The sequence below is a fragment of the Magnolia sinica genome, chromosome 11 (assembly GCF_029962835.1).
Source record: "Magnolia sinica isolate HGM2019 chromosome 11, MsV1, whole genome shotgun sequence".
NCBI classification, from domain to species: Eukaryota; Viridiplantae; Streptophyta; class Magnoliopsida; order Magnoliales; family Magnoliaceae; genus Magnolia; species Magnolia sinica.
The window spans coordinates 70,677,181-70,696,390 of NC_080583.1; positions in this window are offsets into that span (position 1 = coordinate 70,677,181).

Here is a 19,210-nt window from a genome sequence, read left to right on the forward strand (position 1 = left end):
TTGTGATATATTTCTGTATTTCCAACCCATTTGGTAAGACCCAATGAGATGTATTTTTTGGCCCATGTATTGTAACCAACTGACATATATGAGTCCCATGTACTGCGGCCCATTGTGATGCATATGCGGCCCATGAGTGAGGCCCATCGTGATGTGTATTAGGCCCTTGAGTGAGGCCCATCGTGATGTACATTAGGCCATTGTGTGAGGCCATGGGCCCACTATACGTTTGGCTCTATGTGGGCCACTCTTGGGAGCAATGTTGGTTAAATGTCCACATTAATGGGCAATGATGGTTAAATGTTCTCATTCTAACCTTCCCTTGGGCCCTTTGTTAGGCCGATTCCAATTATTGAGATCGATTTCAATTGTTGAGGCCAATTTCGATTGTCGAGGCCGATTCCGATTGTCGGGGCTGATTCCAATTGTCAAAGCTAATTCCGATTATCGAGGCCGATTTCGATTGTCGAGGCCGATTATCGATGCTAATTACCAATACCGGTTATCGATACCAATTATGAGTATGTGACAACATACTACCAAAAAAAGGGGCAAAGGATTCAGACCACATTACTATTTTACTACGGATATAAACCTTAGCTATACTTGCTACGGTTTTAATCCGTAGCTAAAAAGTTGATACACCATTAATAATTATTAGTGTTGTAAGGGGCTCTATGAGGCCTAAAAAACTATATGTTATATCTAAGCCGTCTATATATTTTTAAATATTACTTTAGACGTTGAAAAAAAATCAGCTAGATCAAAGCCTCAAGTGGACCACACGGTAGGAAACATTGATATTAAATTATAGTTGCTTTTTATGGTGTGGTCTAGTTAGGTCTTAGATATATCTGAAATTTGGTTTCCTAAAGCAAAATAATTTAATAAAATTATGGATAGGAATGGATTAATTAAATACATCATGGTGGGCCCCACGGAGTCCCTAATCGGTTCGTCCGTCAGAAGATCCCCAATTTTGGGCGCGCGCTCAAAACAGAGTCATGCCCAAAGACTCTAATTTGCGCACTCTCTCTCCTATCTCTCTCTCATGCACTCTCTCTGTGTCTCTCTCTCTCTCTCTCACTCTCCCTAAGTCTCTCTCTCGCGCACTCTCTCTCTCTCTCTCTCTCTCTCTCTCTCTCTCTCTCTCTCTCCCTCTCTCTCTCTCTCTCGCACACTCTCTTTCCCTGTCTCTCTATCTTTGTCATTTGCCTTGCAGACATGTCATAGCTCTGTTCTACAGCAACCCAGCTGCCCTACGACGGCATTGTAATGGTGCTCCGACCACACCTCATCGACATACAAATCCAACGGATTAGGGTTTCCACTTCTGGAAGGTGATATTCTTTTGATCTTCTTAGCTTTAATATATTTAAGATTGTTTGATAGTGCTAAATTCATGAAACGAAATTCTCTTTCTTTTTTATTTTCAGGATTTCTTCTTTGAAGTTCGATGACTCGGTTATTTTGATATTGATATTGCTCACCAAGTGTTTGATGAAATGACTCAACGAAGTGTTGGCTAGTGGCAAGGAAGGTATGCACACCAAACAAATACCATTTTTCCTTAATTTTGATGTTGCATATAAGGTGTTTAAGGAATACTTGCTGCAGTTTTACAAATAGTGAGAAACTGAAAGTGCCCTATATGTGTTTGTGAAAATGCTGCGTAGGCTCAATTTTGGCTAAAACTCGGGTTTACTGGCCCGACCTGCTAACCAAACCGAGTCGAGCTAAGTTCAAGCTGGGATCAGCTAGTGGCGGAGTTGAGGTTAGCTTGACTCAGTGTTCACCCCTAGTAGGACGCAATCACTCAGGTGGATACAAAATTCAGGTGGGCCTCACCACAAGAAACAGTTAGAACGGAAACATCCGCCATTGAAACCTTCCTGGGGCCAACTATCTAAACCGTTCATAGGCTTATTACCACTCAAATAAAGTATAGGTACAAATATCATTCCGATACAAAACTTTCATGGCACCCAAAATGTTTCCAATGGTAGGCTTTAAATCCCTTTTGTTTCTTATGGTCTGGACCACCTAAGTTTTATATCGGCCTAATTTTTGGATTCCTTTTATGCATTTTTGTGGCCGTTTCAGCTTGATTCTTCGAAAATAATTTCACTTTTATTTCTATTCCAATGTGGTAGAAAGAATTGGGTGTTCCACTAAACTTAAATGATTTAGTCTTATTGGCTTCAGATTCTGAATTTCACTAAGAATTTGGATGTGTTGCTCTTTTGCATGTATTTCAGAAAGGTAAACAAGTACCGTATTTGTTTGAAAAATCATGTTTGCAACAGTAAGCAGGATTCAATTTTTTGATTTTATCTTTAATTTTCCTGTTAGACTGGATTCACCTGTCTTTCGTCTTGGATGATTTTTGTTATGGTTCCTTGCTATTTTGTATTAATTTGTTGGGTTTTCCTGGTTTCATTTGTGGTCCCCTAGATGTAATTTTCAATTATATCAATGAAATTATAGATGGTCTCTACCCAACCCATGGATTATGATGAAACTTGGGCCTGGCTCATCCCAATTCCAAGTGGTCCAACCCAATTGTTCCATAGTGGGGATGTTTATTTGTTTATCAACACTCTTAATCATGTTTATCCAATCTAGATAAACAGGCACTGTTGGATAAATGTTTGGGTTGCCGAGTTGAGGTAGGTCTGGAAATTGGGTCCCAGTACATGCCTAATTTTCAATCCTAACCAGTGAGCTATGGAATTGAGCTTTGGTAGGCTCACTAGCCAAATACTCACCCCTCCAAAGGACTCTTATACTAAGCTTGGAGATCTCTAGTGTGCTAGAAAATTCTACTACAAATACATTGTGAGGTTACAAACCAATGATCTACTATTCTGAGCATAATGAATTATGTTCTAATAGATCATTTTGTTTTCTAACTTCTTGCCTGGACCACAATAAGTCATCCAAATAGGGCCTTTGTATTTTTTTTCTACTTTTGGTAATCATTTAATGTAGAGATCTCATAATTTAATCAGCCAATTAGACAAAATTTCAAATGAAGTTTATTGCTCATCAGTTAGATGTGTCTCCAACACACATTTATGTACAACCTATAACCTTCATAAGGTGGCCCCTATGGATGAATGCCCCTTTGATCCCCAAGAATCAAGCTGGTCCATTTATCAGGTGGCAATGGATGTCTAAATAAATGGGTGGCTTGGAAAATGACAACCAATGGATCTGAAGCTGCAATTCACTTCATCTTCATGCATTTCTTGTTGCCTCAATAAACTTTTGTATGTTTAGTTCTGGATTGCCATGGATCATTATGTAATTATCTCCTTCAAGTCTTTCAAAAGTTTTTTTAAAAAAAAATACTCCTTTAAATCTCCACTATTGAACAGGTGAACTGCCCCACATGTGTCAAAATTGCATGTATGTTCAACATATGAGCCTGGTGCCAGGTCTGGCACTATATATACATGAATATGCCTTGTACCTTCTTCTTTTTTTTTAAGAAATAGAAAACAAGTTAATATCCTTCACCATCATGTCTTAAACCACACATAAAATTTCTAAAATATAAAAACCAATAAAGAAAAGCTTATGCCATAGAGACTAAAATCTCAAATAACTTGAAAGCATCTCAACTTTCTAATAGTTTCAACGAATCTGATCTGGCAACACAAAGTCGCATACATCATTGATTAGAATTACATGAACAAATTAGGCCTCGATGCCTTGAATGTTGTCTTAAGCTTCCTAGTTGGTGGCCTAACCTTCTTTAACACCAACGAGAACTTGATTTTGGAATCATGAAATTGCTTGGTATTCTCTCTCTTGCAAAGCGAGTCAGGTATGGTAGTTGTCTTGATGATTTAAATGCAAGGAGACCTTACCCTGTGGCAAGAAGCCATCTCGTCATACATCTGCTGAACAACACCATTAAGAGTGGTGTCCCGGCATTCCTTGTACATATTGTGGTAACCAGTTATGCTCTAGTGGCGCAACCAAATTCCATTTTTCTCAACAATGGTGGGATTCCTCTCAAAAATCTCATTGATGGCAAGCACTTGCCCGATATTGATGGAACATGCCTTGTACCTAAATCCATGTTGGTCCCAACCCTCAATATGGACAATCCATCAAATGGGTCCATCCTTGATTGCCCCTCTCTCTCAAAAAAATCACTTTTGACTAGATGATCTTAACTATCCAATCAATGGCTAAGGAAATTGATGGTTTATATTGTTCATACTGCAAACAGTCTATTAATCTAGACTTTCCATGTCACGCCCCAAACTCGGAAACCCATTCATTTTTCCATATCATTGTGGGTCATGAACCCAAAAATGAATGGGTGTTCAATAATCATTGTTTTGTCTTATGTAATCCACATAAGATTTGGATCTTCCTCTTTTCGGTCTCATGCCCGAACATGATGTAGAAAAATGGATGAATGGCATGGGTGAAACACATACATCATGTGCTGACCCGCACAGCACCGTCAATAGGCAATCCAGGTCCCTCGTGATATGCCCATGAAAAGTTAAAGTTATTCAAAGACTAAACTCCAATGATAGTCATAGATGCATGTGTTTAGAATTAGATCCATGAATGGGTGAAAAATAATAATTATTATTATTTGTTTTTGTAAGGTGCAAGTTCAAAATGAACCCCGTGGTTAATCAGGATCCGGCTATAACAGATAGGCAAAAGCAATCCCAACAAAAATAAGACTGATTCAATTCCATCTTTAATAGACAACAAGGTGCATTCTTGCACACACTTCTTATTGTAATTGGTGCATTCTTGCACATGCTTATTTTTAAATTTCGATGCATTTAATTGTGAAAGGATTTATGACTTTGAAAATGAAAGAGAGAGGCTCATTATGGAGAAGGACGTAGTCATTCAAGAGCATGCTTCCCTAGAAAATCAATTGCAGAAGTAGATAACCTTATAAGTAAGGTGCTTAGACTTACAATCTAACCCTTTTTGTTAAACACAAAATGCACGAGTCTTTATTGCCTTTCCTATTGCAGGTTAGTTCCATAAAGAACGAATATGATCAAGCCCAATCTGAGCTCAATTTGAGTCGTTCAAAGATGAAAGAATGTGACGCTGAGATCAGTGCCACTAACCAGTACCTTATTGTGTTGTTTCCTGTGCTTCTTGGTTTTCTTTTTTTTAAATTGAATTTGTTTATGTCTGAAGTTGTTTGTTTACTGTATTCTTCTCTTGCTTAGAATGATAAGTCAAAAATCAAGAAGCTGATTGAAGAGCTTGATGAAAAGAAGAAGGAAACACTAAAATTTACTCGGGTTAAAGTGAACAAGTGAGTCAACACTTCTCTACTTTCATGTTTCAGTTCATATTTTGTTTTCTTTCTAGTTGAAAATCAAGAATGCCATTTATGTATTTGCTCGAAATTAATGGAGCAGACCCGAATCTGCGTCGGAGCTATCCGGATGAGTGGGGGTCCCTGAAAGGTGGGAACTACTATTATGACCATGATGAAGCTGTCTAATTCCTATGGATAGCATTGGACAGGCCTGGCCATTTGGACAGGCCATGTTTATGTATTTACTCGAAATTGATGGAGTAGACCCAAATGTGCGTCAGAGCTATCCGGATGTTGAGTGAGGGTCCCTGGAAGATAGGAACCGTTGCTATGACCATAATGAAGTTGTCCATTTCCTATAGAAAGCATTGAAAGGGCTTGGTCAATTGCAGCAGGCCGTGTTTATATCCGTATTTGCAGGGACCACACCCTTAACCTATAACCTAAACCTATTTTTAAAAACCAAAACCAATAACTACAACCTAAACCTATAACCTAAACCTATAAACTATAACCTAAACCTATAACATAAACTCAATTCCCTAAACTTTAACCTACAACCTAACCTAAACCTATACTTATAACCTAAACCTATTCTCAAATCCCAAAACCTATAACCTAAACCTTAACCTAAACCTATAACATATAACCTATAACCTGAACCTATAACCTAAACTCAATTCCCTAAACCTTAAACTATAACCTAACCTAAACCTATACTTATAACCTAAACATATTCTTAAATCCTAAACCTAAACCTAAACCTATAACAAAACCTATAACCTACACTTATAGCCTAAACCGAAACCTAAACCTATAACCTAAAACCTAAACCTAAACCTAAAACCTAAATGTATTCTCAAATCCGAACCTAAACCAGAACCCGATTTCCTAAACTTAAACCTTAACCTATTGTCAATTACCTAAACCGTAACCAACAACCTAACCTAAACCTAAACCTATAACCTACACTTATAACCTAAACCTAAACCTGTAACCTTAACTTAAACGTAAAACCTAAACCTAAACCTAAACCCAAACCCCATCTCGAACCCAAATCTAAATTCCTAAATCCGTAGCCTAAAACTAAAACCCAAACATAAACCCGATAACCTGATTTCCTATACACGTATTCTCAAATCCCTAAACTTAAACCAACACCTAATTCTAATCTCAACTCTCTAACCTAAACTTAAACCTAAACTTGAAAACCTAAACCTAAACCCGATCCCGAACCCGAACCCAATTTCCTAAACCTAAACTTATAACCTTAACCTAAACCTATTCTCAAATCCCAAAACCAATAACCAATAACCTAAACCTTAACCTATAACCGAACCTAAACCTATAAACTAAAACCTAAACCTAAACCTAAAATCTAAATATATTCTCAAATCCCTAAACCTAAACCTACACCTAATCCTAATCTCAACTCCCTAACCTAAACCTAAACCTAAACTTGAAAACCCAAACCTAAACCCGATCCCGAACCCGAACCCGATTTCCTAAACCTAAACCTTAACCTATTCTCAATTTCCTAAAGCTTTAACCTATAACCTATAGCCTAAACCTAAACCTTAACCTAAACCTAAACCTATAACCTTAACCTAAACTAAAACCTGTAACCTAAACCTTAACTTATAACCTATAACCTATAACCTAATCTTAACCTAAAACCTAAAACCTAAACCTAAACCTATAACCTAAAATCTAAACCTAAACCTAAACGTAAAACCTAAATGTATTCTCAAATTCCTAAACTTACACCTAATCCTAATCTCAACTCCCTAACCTAATCCTAAACCTAAACTTAAAAACCCAAACCTAAAACCGATCCCAACCCGAACCCGATTTCCTAAACCTAAACCTTAACCTATTCTCAATTCCTTAAAGCTATAACCTATAACCTATAACAAATAACCTAAACTTAAACCTTAACCTAAACCTATAACCAAAACCTAAACCTAAAAACTTAACCTAAACCAAAACATATAAATTAAACCTTAACCCATAACCCATAACCTATAACCTAAACATATAACCGATCGATAACCTAACCTAAACCTAAAACCTAAACATAAACCTACAACCTAAATGTATTCTCAAATCTCTAAACCTAAACCTACACCTAATCCTAATCTCACCTCCTTAACATTAACCTAAACCTAAACTTGAAAACCCAAACCAAAACTCGATCCTGAACCCGAACTTACTAAACCTAAACCTTAACCTATTCTCAATTCCCTAAAGCTATAACCTATAACCTACACCTAAACCTAACCTAAACCTATAACCTAAACGTATTCTCAAATCCTTAAACCTAAACCAACACTTAATCCTAATCTCAACTCCTTAACCTAAACCGAAACTTGAAAACCCAAACTAAACCTAATCTCAAACCCGAACCCGATTTTCTAAATCTAAACATTAACCTATTCTCAATTTCCTAAAGCTTTAACTTATAACCTATAACCTATAACCTATAATCTAAACCTAAACCTAAACCTATAACCTTAACCTAAACTAAAACCTATAACCTAAACCTCAACCTATAACTTATAACCTATAACCTAACCTTAACCTAAACCTAAACCTATAAACTAAAACCTAAACCTAAACCTAAAACCTAAATGTATTCTAAAAATCCCTAAACCTAAACATACACCTAATCCTAATCTCAACTCCCTAACCTAAACCTAAACCTAAACTTGAAAACCCTAACCTAAACCCAATCCCAAACTTGAACCTGATTTCCTAAACCTAAACCTTAACCTATTCTCAATTCCCTAAAGCTATAACCTATAACCTATAACCTAAACCTAAATCTTAACCTAAACCAAAATCTATAACCTTAACCTAAACTAAAATCTATAACCTAAACCTTAACCTATAACCTATAACCTATAACATAACCTTAACCTAAACCTAAAACCTAAACCTAAACCTATAACCTATAACCTAAATCTAAACCTAAAACCTAAATGTATTCTCAAATCCCTAAACCTAAACCTACACCTAATCCTAATCTTGACTCCCTAACCTAAACTTGAAAACCCAAACCTAAACTCGATCCCGAACCCGAACCTGAACCTGATTTCCTAAACCTTAACCTTAACCTATTCTCAATTCCTTAAAGATATAACCTATAACCTACACCTAAACCAAAATGTATTCTCAAATCCTTAAACCTAAACCGACACCTAATCCTAATCTCAACTCCTTAACCTAAACCTAAAATTGAAAACCCAAACTAAACCCGATCTCAAACCCGAACCCGATTTCCTAAACCTAAACTTTAACCTATTCTCAATTCCCTAAAGCTTTAACCTATAACCTATAACCTATAAACTAAACCTATAACCTAAACGTAAACCGAAACCTATAACCTTAACCTAAACTAAAACCTATAACCTAAACCTTAACCTATAACCTATAACCTATAACCTAACCTTAACCTAAACCTAAAACCTAAACCTAAACCTATAACCTATAACCTAAAACTAAACCTAAAACCTAAATGTATTCTCAAATCCCTAAACCTACACCTACACCTAATCCTAATCTCAACTCCCTAACCTAATCCTAAACCTAAACTTGAAAACCCAAACCTAAACCCGAACCTGATTTCCTAAACCTAAACCTTAACTTATTCTCAATTCCTTAAAGCTATAACGTATAAACTAAAACATATAAACTAAACCTAAACCTTAACCTAAAGCCATCACCTAAACCTAAACCTTAACCTAAACCTAAACCTAAACCTAAAACCTTAACCTAAACCAAAACCTATAAACTAAACCTTAACCCATAACCTATAACCTATAACCTAAACTTATAACTGATTGATAACCTAGCCTAAACTTAAAACCCAAACCTAAACCTATAACCTAAAACCTAAACCTAAACCTAAACCTAAACCAAAACCTATAAACTAAACCTCAACCCATAACCTATAACCTATGAAATAAACTTATAACTGATCGATAACCTAACCTAAACTTAAAACCCAAACCTAAACCTATAACCTAAAACCTAAACCTAAACCTATAACCTAAATGTATTCTCAAATCTCTAAACCTAAACCTACACCTAATCCTAATCTCAACTCCCTAACATAAACCTAAACCTAAACATGAAAACCCAAACCTAAACCCGATCCCGAACCCGAACCTGATTTCTTAAACCCAAACCATAACCTATTCTCAATTCCCTAAAGCTATAACCTATAACCTACACCTAAACCTAACCTAAACCTAAAACCTAAATGTATTCTCAAATCCTTAAACCTAAACCAACACCTAATCCTAATCTCAACTCCTTAACCTAAACCTAAACTTAAAAACCAAAACTAAACCCGATCTCAAACCCGAACCCAATTTTCTAAACCTAAACCTTAACCTATTCGCAATTCCCTAAAGCTTTAACCTATAACCTATAACCTAAACGTAAACCGAAACCTATAACCTTAACCTAAACTAAAACCAATAACCTAAACATTAACCTATAATCTATAACCTATAACCTAACCTTAACCTAAACCTAAAACCTAAACCTAAACCTAAACCTATAACCTATAACCTAAAACTAAACTTAAAACCTAAATGTATTCTCAAATCCCTAAACCTAAACCTACACCTAATCCTAATCTCAACTCCCTAACCTAATCCTAAACTTAAACTTGAAAACCCAAACCTAAACCCAATCCCGAACTCGAACCCGATTTCCTAAACCTAAACCTTAACCTATTCTCAATTCCTTAAAGGTATAACCTATAAAATAAAACATATAAACTAAACCTAAACCTTAACCTAAACCCATAACCTAAACCTAAACCTAAACCTTAACCTAAACCTAAACCTAAAACCTTAACCTAAACCAAAACCTATAAACTAAACCTTAACCCATAACCTATAACCTATAACCTAAACTTATAACTGATTGATAACCTAACCTAAACTTAAAACCCAAACCTAAACCTATAACCTAAAACCTAAATCTAAACCTAAACCTAAACCAAAACCTATAAACTAAACCTCAACCCATAACCTATAACCTATAAAATAAACTTATAACTGATCGATAACCTAACCTAAACTTAAAACCCAAACCTAAACCTATAACCTAAAACCTAAACCTAAACCTATAACCTAAATGTATTCTCAAATCTCTAAACCTAAACCTACACCTAATCTTAATCTCAACTCCCTAACATAAACCTAAACCTAAACATGAAAACCCAAACCTAAACCCGATCCCGAACCCGAACCTGATTTCTTAAACCCAAACCATAACCTATTCTCAATTCCCTAAAGCTATAACCTATAACCTACACCTAAACCTAACCTAAACCTAAAACCTAAATGTATTCTCAAATCCTTAAACCTAAACCAACACCTAATCCTAATCTCAACTCCTTAACCTAAACTTAAACTTAAAAACCAAAACTAAACCCGATCTCAAACCCGAACCCAATTTTCTAAACCTAAACCTTAACCTATTCGCAATTCCCTAAAGCTTTAACCTATAACCTATAACCTATAACCTAAACGTAAACCGAAACCTATAACCTTAACCTAAACTAAAACCAATAACCTAAACCTTAACCTATAATCTATAACCTATAACCTAACCTTAACCTAAACCTAAAACCTAAACCTAAACCTATAACCTATAACCTAAAACCTAAATGTATTCTCAAATCCCTAAACCTAAACCTACACCTAATCCTAATCTCAACTCCCTAACATAATCCTAAACTTAAACTTGAAAACCCAAGCCTAAACCCAATCCCGAACCCGAACCCGATTTCCTAAACCTAAACCTTAACCTATTCTCAATTCCTTAAAGTTATACTCCTAAATAAAACATATAAACAAACCAAACCTTAACCTAAACCCATAACCAAACCTAAACTAAACCTTAACCTAAACCTAAACCTAAAACCTTAACCTAAACCAAAACCTTAAACTAAACCTAACCCTAACCTATAACCTTAACCTAAACTAAATATAAACCTAACCCGAACCCAACTAAACCTAAACCTAAACCTAAATTAACCTAAACCTAAACCAAACCTATAACTAAACCTAACCATAACCTATAACCTATAAAATAAACTAAACACTCTCAAGTAACTAAACCAAACTAAACCTAAACAAAACCTAAACCTAACCTAAACCTAAAGTATTCTAAATCCTAAACCTAAACCTAACTAAACCTAATCAACTTCCTAACTAAACCTAAACCTAAACTGAAAACCCAACCTAAACCCGATCCAGAACAACCGATTTCCTAAACCCAAACTAACCTATTCTCAATTCCCTAAAGCTATAACCTATAACCTAACCTAAACCAACAACTAAACAAGTATTCTCAAATCTTAAACCTAAACCACTAATCTAATCTCACAAACATGTTCATCGGGTCTAAAATGTAAGATCTAAACCCAACCCAATTTTCTAAACCTAAACCTTAACCTATTCCAATTCCCTAAAGCTTTAACATACATAACCTAAACCTAAACTAACCAAACCTAAACCTTAACCTAAACTAAAACCAATAACCTAAACTTAACCTATAACTATAACTATAACCTAACCTTAACCTAAACCTAAAACTAAACCTAAACCTATAACCTATACCTAAAACTATATGTATTCTCAACTCCCTAAACCTAAACCTACACCTAATCCTAATCTCAACTCCCTAACATAATCCTAAACTTAAACTTGAAAACCCAAGCCTAAACCCGATCCCGAACCCGAACCCGATTTCCTAAACCTAAACCTTAACCTATTCTCAATTCCTTAAAGCTATAACCTATAAACTAAAACATATAACCTAAACCTAAAACTTAACCTAAACCTATAACCTAAACCTAAACCTTAACCTAAACCTAAACCTAAACCTAAACCTAAAACCTTAACCTAAACCAAAACCTATAAACTAAACCTTAACCCATAACCTATAACCTATAACCTAAACTTATAACTGATCGATAACCTAACCTAAACTTAAAACCCAAACCTAAACCTATAACCTAAAACCTAAACCTAAACCTAAACCTAAAACCTTAACCTAAACCAAAACCTATAAACTAAACCTTAACCCATAACCTATAACCTATAACATAAACTTATAACTGATCGATAACCTAACCTAAACTTAAAACCCAAACCTAAACCTATAACCTATAACCTAAACCTAAACCTATGACCTAAATATATTCTCAAATCTCTAAACCTAAACCTACACCTAATCCTAATCTCAACTCCCTAACATAAACCTAAACCTAAACTTGAAAACCCAAACCTAAACCCGATCCCGAACCCGAACCTGATTTCCTAAACCTAAACCATAACCTATTCTCAATTCCCTAAAGCTATAACCTATAACCTACACCTAAACCTAACCTAAACCTAAAACCTAAATGTATTCTCAAATCCTTAAACCTAAACCAACACCGAATCCTAATCTCAACTCCTTAACCTAAACCTAAACTTGAAAACCCAAACTAAACCCGATCTCAAACCCGAACCCAATTTTCTAAACCTAAACCTTAACCTATTCTCAATTCCCTAAAGTTTTAACCTAAAACCTATAACATATAACCTATAACCTATAACCTATAACCTAAACCTAAACCTTAACTTAAACTTAAACCTATAACCTTAACCTAAACTAAAACCTATAACCTAAACCTTAACCTAAACCTTAACCTATAACCGAACCTTAACCTATAACCTAAACCTAGAAACTAAACCTAAAATCTAAATGTATTCTCAAATCCCTAAACCTAAACTTACACCTAATCCTAATCTCAACTCCCTAACCTAAACCTAAACCTAAACTTGAAAACCCTAACCTAAACCCGATCCCGAACCCGAACCCGAACCTGATTTCTTAAACCTAAACCTTAACCTATTCTCAATTCCCTAAAGCTATAACCTATAACCTATAACCTAAACCTTAACCTAAACCTAAACCTAAACCTATAACCTTAACCTAAACCAAAATATATAACCTAAACCTTAACCTATAACCTAAAACCCATAACCTAACCTTAACCAAATCTCAACCTAAACCTAAAACCTAAACTTAAACCTATAACCTAAAACCTAAATGTATTCTCAAATTCCAAAACCTAAACCTACACCTAATCCTAATCTCAACTCCCAAACATAAATCTATAACTAAACTTGAAAACCCAAACCTAAACCCGATCCCGAACCCGAACCTAATTTCCTAAACCTAAACCTTCACCTATTCTCAATTCCCTAAAGCTATACCCTATAACCTACACCTAAACCTAACCTAAACCTATAACCTTAACCTAAACCTAAAACCAAAATGTATTCTCAAATCCTTAAACCAAAACCTACACCTAATCCTAATCTTAACTCCTTAAAATAAACCTAAACTTGAAAACCCAAACTAAACCCGATCTCAAACCCGAACCCGATTTTCTAAACCTAAACCTTAACCTATTCTCAATTCCCTAAAGCTTTAACCTATAACCTATAACCCATAACCTAAAACTTAAACCTAAACCTTAACCTAAACCTTAACCTAAACTAAAACCTATAACCTAAACCTTAACCTATAACCTATAACCTATAACCTATAACCTAACCTTAACCAAAACCTAGAACCTAAACCTAAACCTATAACCAAAAACCTAAACCTAAACTTAAAACCTAAATGTATTCTCAAATCCCTAAGCCTAAAGCTACACCTAATCCTAATCTCAACTCCCCAACATTAACCTAAACCTAAACTTGAAAACCCAAACCTAAACCCAATCCCGAACCCGAACCTGATTTCCTAAACCTAAACCTTAACCTATTCTCAATTCCTTAAAGCTATAACCTATAACCTACACCTAAACCTAACCTAAACCTATAACCTTAACCTAAACCTAAAACCTAAATGTATTCTCAAATTCTTAAACCTAAACCTACACCTAATCCTAATGTCAACTCCTTAACCTAAACCTAAACTTGAAAACCCAAACTAAACCCAATCTCAAACCCGAACCCGATTTCCTAAACCTAAACCTTAACCTATTCTCAATTCCCTAAAGCTTTAACCTATAACCTAAACCTAAATCTTAACCTAAACCTAAACCTATAACCTTAACCTATAACCTAAACCTTAACCTATAACCTATAACCTATAACCTAACTTTAACCTTAACCTAAAACCTAAACCGAAACCTATAACTTAAAACCTAAATGTATTCTCAAATCCCTAAACCTAAACCTACACCTAATCCTAATCTCAACTCCCTAACATTAACCTAAACCTAAACTTGAAAACCCAAACCTAAACCCAATCCCGAACCCAAACATGATTTCCTAAACCTAAACCTTAACCTATTCTCAATTCCTTAAAGCTATAACCTATAACCTACACCTAAACCTAACCTAAACCTATAACCTTAACCTAAACCTAAAACCTAAATGTATTCTCAAATTCTTAAACCTAAACCTACACCTAATCCTAATGTCAACTCCTTAACCTAAACCTAAACTTAAAAACCCAAACTAAACCCGATCTCAAACCCGAACCCGATTTCCTAAACCTAAACCTTAACCTATTCTCAATTCCCTAAAGCTTTAACCTATAACCTATAACCTAAACCTAAATCTTAACCTAAACCTAAACCTATAACCTTAGCCTAAACTAAAACCTATAACCTAAACCTTAACCTATAACCTATAACCTATAACCTAACTTTAACCTTAACCTAAAACCTAAACCTAAACCTATAACTTAAAACCTAAGTGTATTCTCAAATCCCTAAACCTAAACCTACACCAAATCCTAATCTCAACTCCCTAACTTAAACCTAAACCTAAACTTGAAAACCTAAACCTAAACCCGTTCCCGAACCCGAATCTGATTTTCTAAACCTAAACCTTAACCTATTCTCAATTCCCTAAAGCTATAACCTATAACCTACACCTAAAGCTAACCTAAACCTAAAACCTTAACCTAAACATAAAACCTAAATGTATTCTCAAATCCTTAAACATAAACCTACACCTAATCTTAATCTCAAATCCTTAACCTAAACCTAAACTTGAAAACCCAAACTAAACCTGATCTCAAACCCGAACCCGATTTCCTAAACCTAGACCTTAACCTATTCTCAATTCCCTAAAGCTTTAACCTATAACCTATAACCTAAACCTAAACCTTAACCTAAAACTAAACCTATAACCTTAACCTAAACTAAAACCTATAACCTAAACCTTAACCTATAACCTAACTTTAACCTAAACCTAAAACCTAAACCTAAACCTATAACCAAAAACCTAAATGCATTCTCAAATCCCTAAACCTAAACCTACACCTAATCCTAATCTCAACTCCCTAACCTAAACCTAAACCTAAACTTGAAAACCCAAACCTAAACCCGATCCCGATCCCAAACCTGATTTCCTAAACCTAAACCTTAACCTATTGTTAATTCCCTAAAGCAATAACCTATAACCTACACCTAAACCTAACCTAACCCTAAAACCTAAACCTAAACCTAAAACCTAAATGTATTCTCAATTTCTTAAACCTAAACCAACACCTAATCCTAATCTCAACTCCTTAACCTAAACCTAAACTTGAAAACCCAAACTAAACCCGATCTCAAACCCGAACCCGATTTGCTAAACCTAAACTTTAACCTATTCTCAATTCCCTAAACCTTTAACCTATAACCTATAAACTAAACCTATAACCTAAACCTATAACCTATAACCTATAACCTATAACCTAACCTTAACCTAAACCTAAAACCTAAACCTAAACCTATAACCTATAACCTAAAACTAAACATAAAACTAAACCTAAAACCTAAATGTCTCAAATCCCTAAACCTAAACCTACACCTAATCCTAATCTCAACCCCCTAACCTAAACCTAAACCTAAACATGAAAACCCAAACCTAAACCTGATCCCGAACCCGAACCTGATTTCCTAAACCTAAACCTTAACATATTCTCATTTCCCCAAAGCTATAACCTATAACCTACACCTAAACCTAACCTAAACCTATAACCTTAACCTAAATCTAAAACCTAAACCTAAACCTAAAACCTAAATGTATTCTCAAATCCTTAAACCTAAACCTACACCTAATCATAATCTCAACTCTTTAACCTAAACCTAAACTTGAAAACCCAAGCTAAACCCGATCTCAAACCCGAACCCGATTTCCTAAACCTAAACCTTAACCTATTCTCAATTCCCTAAAGCTTTAACCTAAACCTAAACCTATAACTTAAACCTGAACCTAAACCAAAACCTATAACCTAAACATTAATCTATAACCTGCAAACTTAATCTAAACCTAAAACCTAAACCTAAACCTAAACCTATAACCTAAAACCTAAACCTAAACCTAAAACCTAAATGTATTCTCAAATCCCTAAACCTAAACCTACACCTAATCCTAATCTCAACTCCCTAACCTAAACCTAAACCTACACCTAATCCTAATCTTAACTCCCTAACCTAAACCTAAACCTAAACTTGAAAACCCTAACCTAAACTCGATCCCGAACCCGAAACCGATTTCCTAAATCTAAACCTTAACCTATTCTCAATTCCCTAAAGCTATAACTTATAACCTATAACCTAAACCTAACCTTAACCTTGAAATGGCCAAGCTATATGTCCTAGAGGGGGGGTGAATAGGACTATGCCAAATTAAAAATAAATACTACGGAATATTAAACAAAGAATAGTTAGCACTATACACCAATCACAGTAAAGGAATGGAAAGCAACCTACAACAGAAAAATTGAAACAAAAATTGTTCTAAGGACAACCTTACATCAAAAACCAAAGTTTATAGTATGACAACCTTATTTCTAGAACAAATAGTGAAACAAAAGCTCAACGTAATAAATAGATAGCAAAAATATAACGCTAAAATATAAATCTAAATTATTACAACATTCCCCACTGTGCTTGAATTGAAATGATTACAACATTCACATTCACACATACATTCCACAATTCAGAATGATAAAAGATAGGAAATATAAATCACTCATCCACAACACAAAGAATTATAGTGGTTCGCCTATGTGTTCACCAACTGTTAAACAACAGCCACACAGAATGCTACTCCACTCCTAATATCCCCACACAGGGGATATTAGCGTTCACTATCAAATAGGTTTTCACAGGTTCACCCAAAACCTTCACAATTGTGTCTTTTTTAAAGGGCTTACACAATTCAAAAACCCTCACTTCTAAGTTTTCTGACTCTCCTCAGATAACCAACTACTTTGAGATTTTTCTGGCTTAACCTCAAATTAAACCAAACAATATAAATTACACAAATTATAAAATACCTGATTTTCTCCTTCGTTGTAGCAGCCCAGAAGAACCAAGTCGGAGTAGAGATTTGAATGTCCAAGTTCAATGTCCAATACTCACTTTATAATGGTTCTATGTTCTAATAGATTTTAAATTAAAACATTAGGGCTAGCTCTAATTGATTTTGATTCCAGAAAAAGGAAAACAACAATTCCCCTTTTCAGATTAGATTGGAATACAAGAAACAAAATCAATTAAAAAAGCTAAAGAAAGAGAATATTAAATATGCACACTTAGCTTATATGGAGCACCGACTTATCTTTCAGAAGACTGAATTAATTTGGCTTGAAGTTCTTTAATTTCAATTATCTATAATTCTGAGATTCGTGCTCTATTTATAGGTGAGCAAATCATGCCTTCGACTAGTCTAAGAACCTCTACGATTGGTCATAGAACCAACAGTTATTTGAAAAATTCGGGCGTGATAAGATTTGGCAGTTTTACAACTAGCCGTAGGTGGTCTACGACTGGTCGTGGGTCTCCTACGACTGGTCGTAGGTTCACACGACTGGTTAAAGCAAGTCGAATTTCAGTACTGTACATTGAGTCGTAGCTCTACGACAGGTCGAAGATGCAGTTGACACTGTTCCTACGACTGATCAAACAGTACCCAGGACTAGTCGAAGCCTAATAGAAAATTTCTAATTTTGGAACAAACTTACGACTGATCCAGGAATTTCTTAGATAGGTCGAAGCAGTGCTAGGACTAGTCGAACAAGGTCCAAGACTAGTCTTAGAACAAACAAAACTCACTTATAGAAAATATATGAATTATGTATCCAAAATGACCTACTCTAAAGGTCAACCTAAGGTCAGTCATACCTCAGGATTGAAGTAAGGACATTGAACGAGACAAGTGACCTTTGAAAGTAACCTAAACCTAAACTTGAAAACCCAAACTAAACCCGATCTCAAACCCGAACCCGATTTCCTAAACCTAAACCTTAACCTATTCTCAATTCCCTAAAGCTTTAACCTATAACCTATAACCTAAACCTAAACCTTAACCTAAACCTAAACCTATAACCTTAACCTAAACTAAAACCTATAACCTAAACCTTAACCTATAACCTATAACCTAACCTTAACCTAAACCTAAAACCTAAACCTAAACCTAAAACCTAAATGTATTCTCAAATCCCTAAACCTAAACCTACACCTAATCCTAATCTTAACTCCCTAACCTAAACCTAAACCTAAACTTGAAAACCCAAACCTAAACCCGATCCCGAACCCGAACCCGATTTCCTAAACATAAACCTTAACCTATTCTCAATTCCCTAAAGCTATAACCTATAACCTAAACCTAAACCTAAAACCTAAATGTATTCTCAAATCCTTAAACCTAAACCTACACCTAATCCTAATCTCAACTCCTTAACCTAAACCTAAACTTGAAAACCCAAACTAAACCTGATCTCAAACCCGAACCCGATTTCCTAAACATAAACCTTAACCTATTCTCAATTCCCTAAACCTTTAACCTATAACCTATAACATAT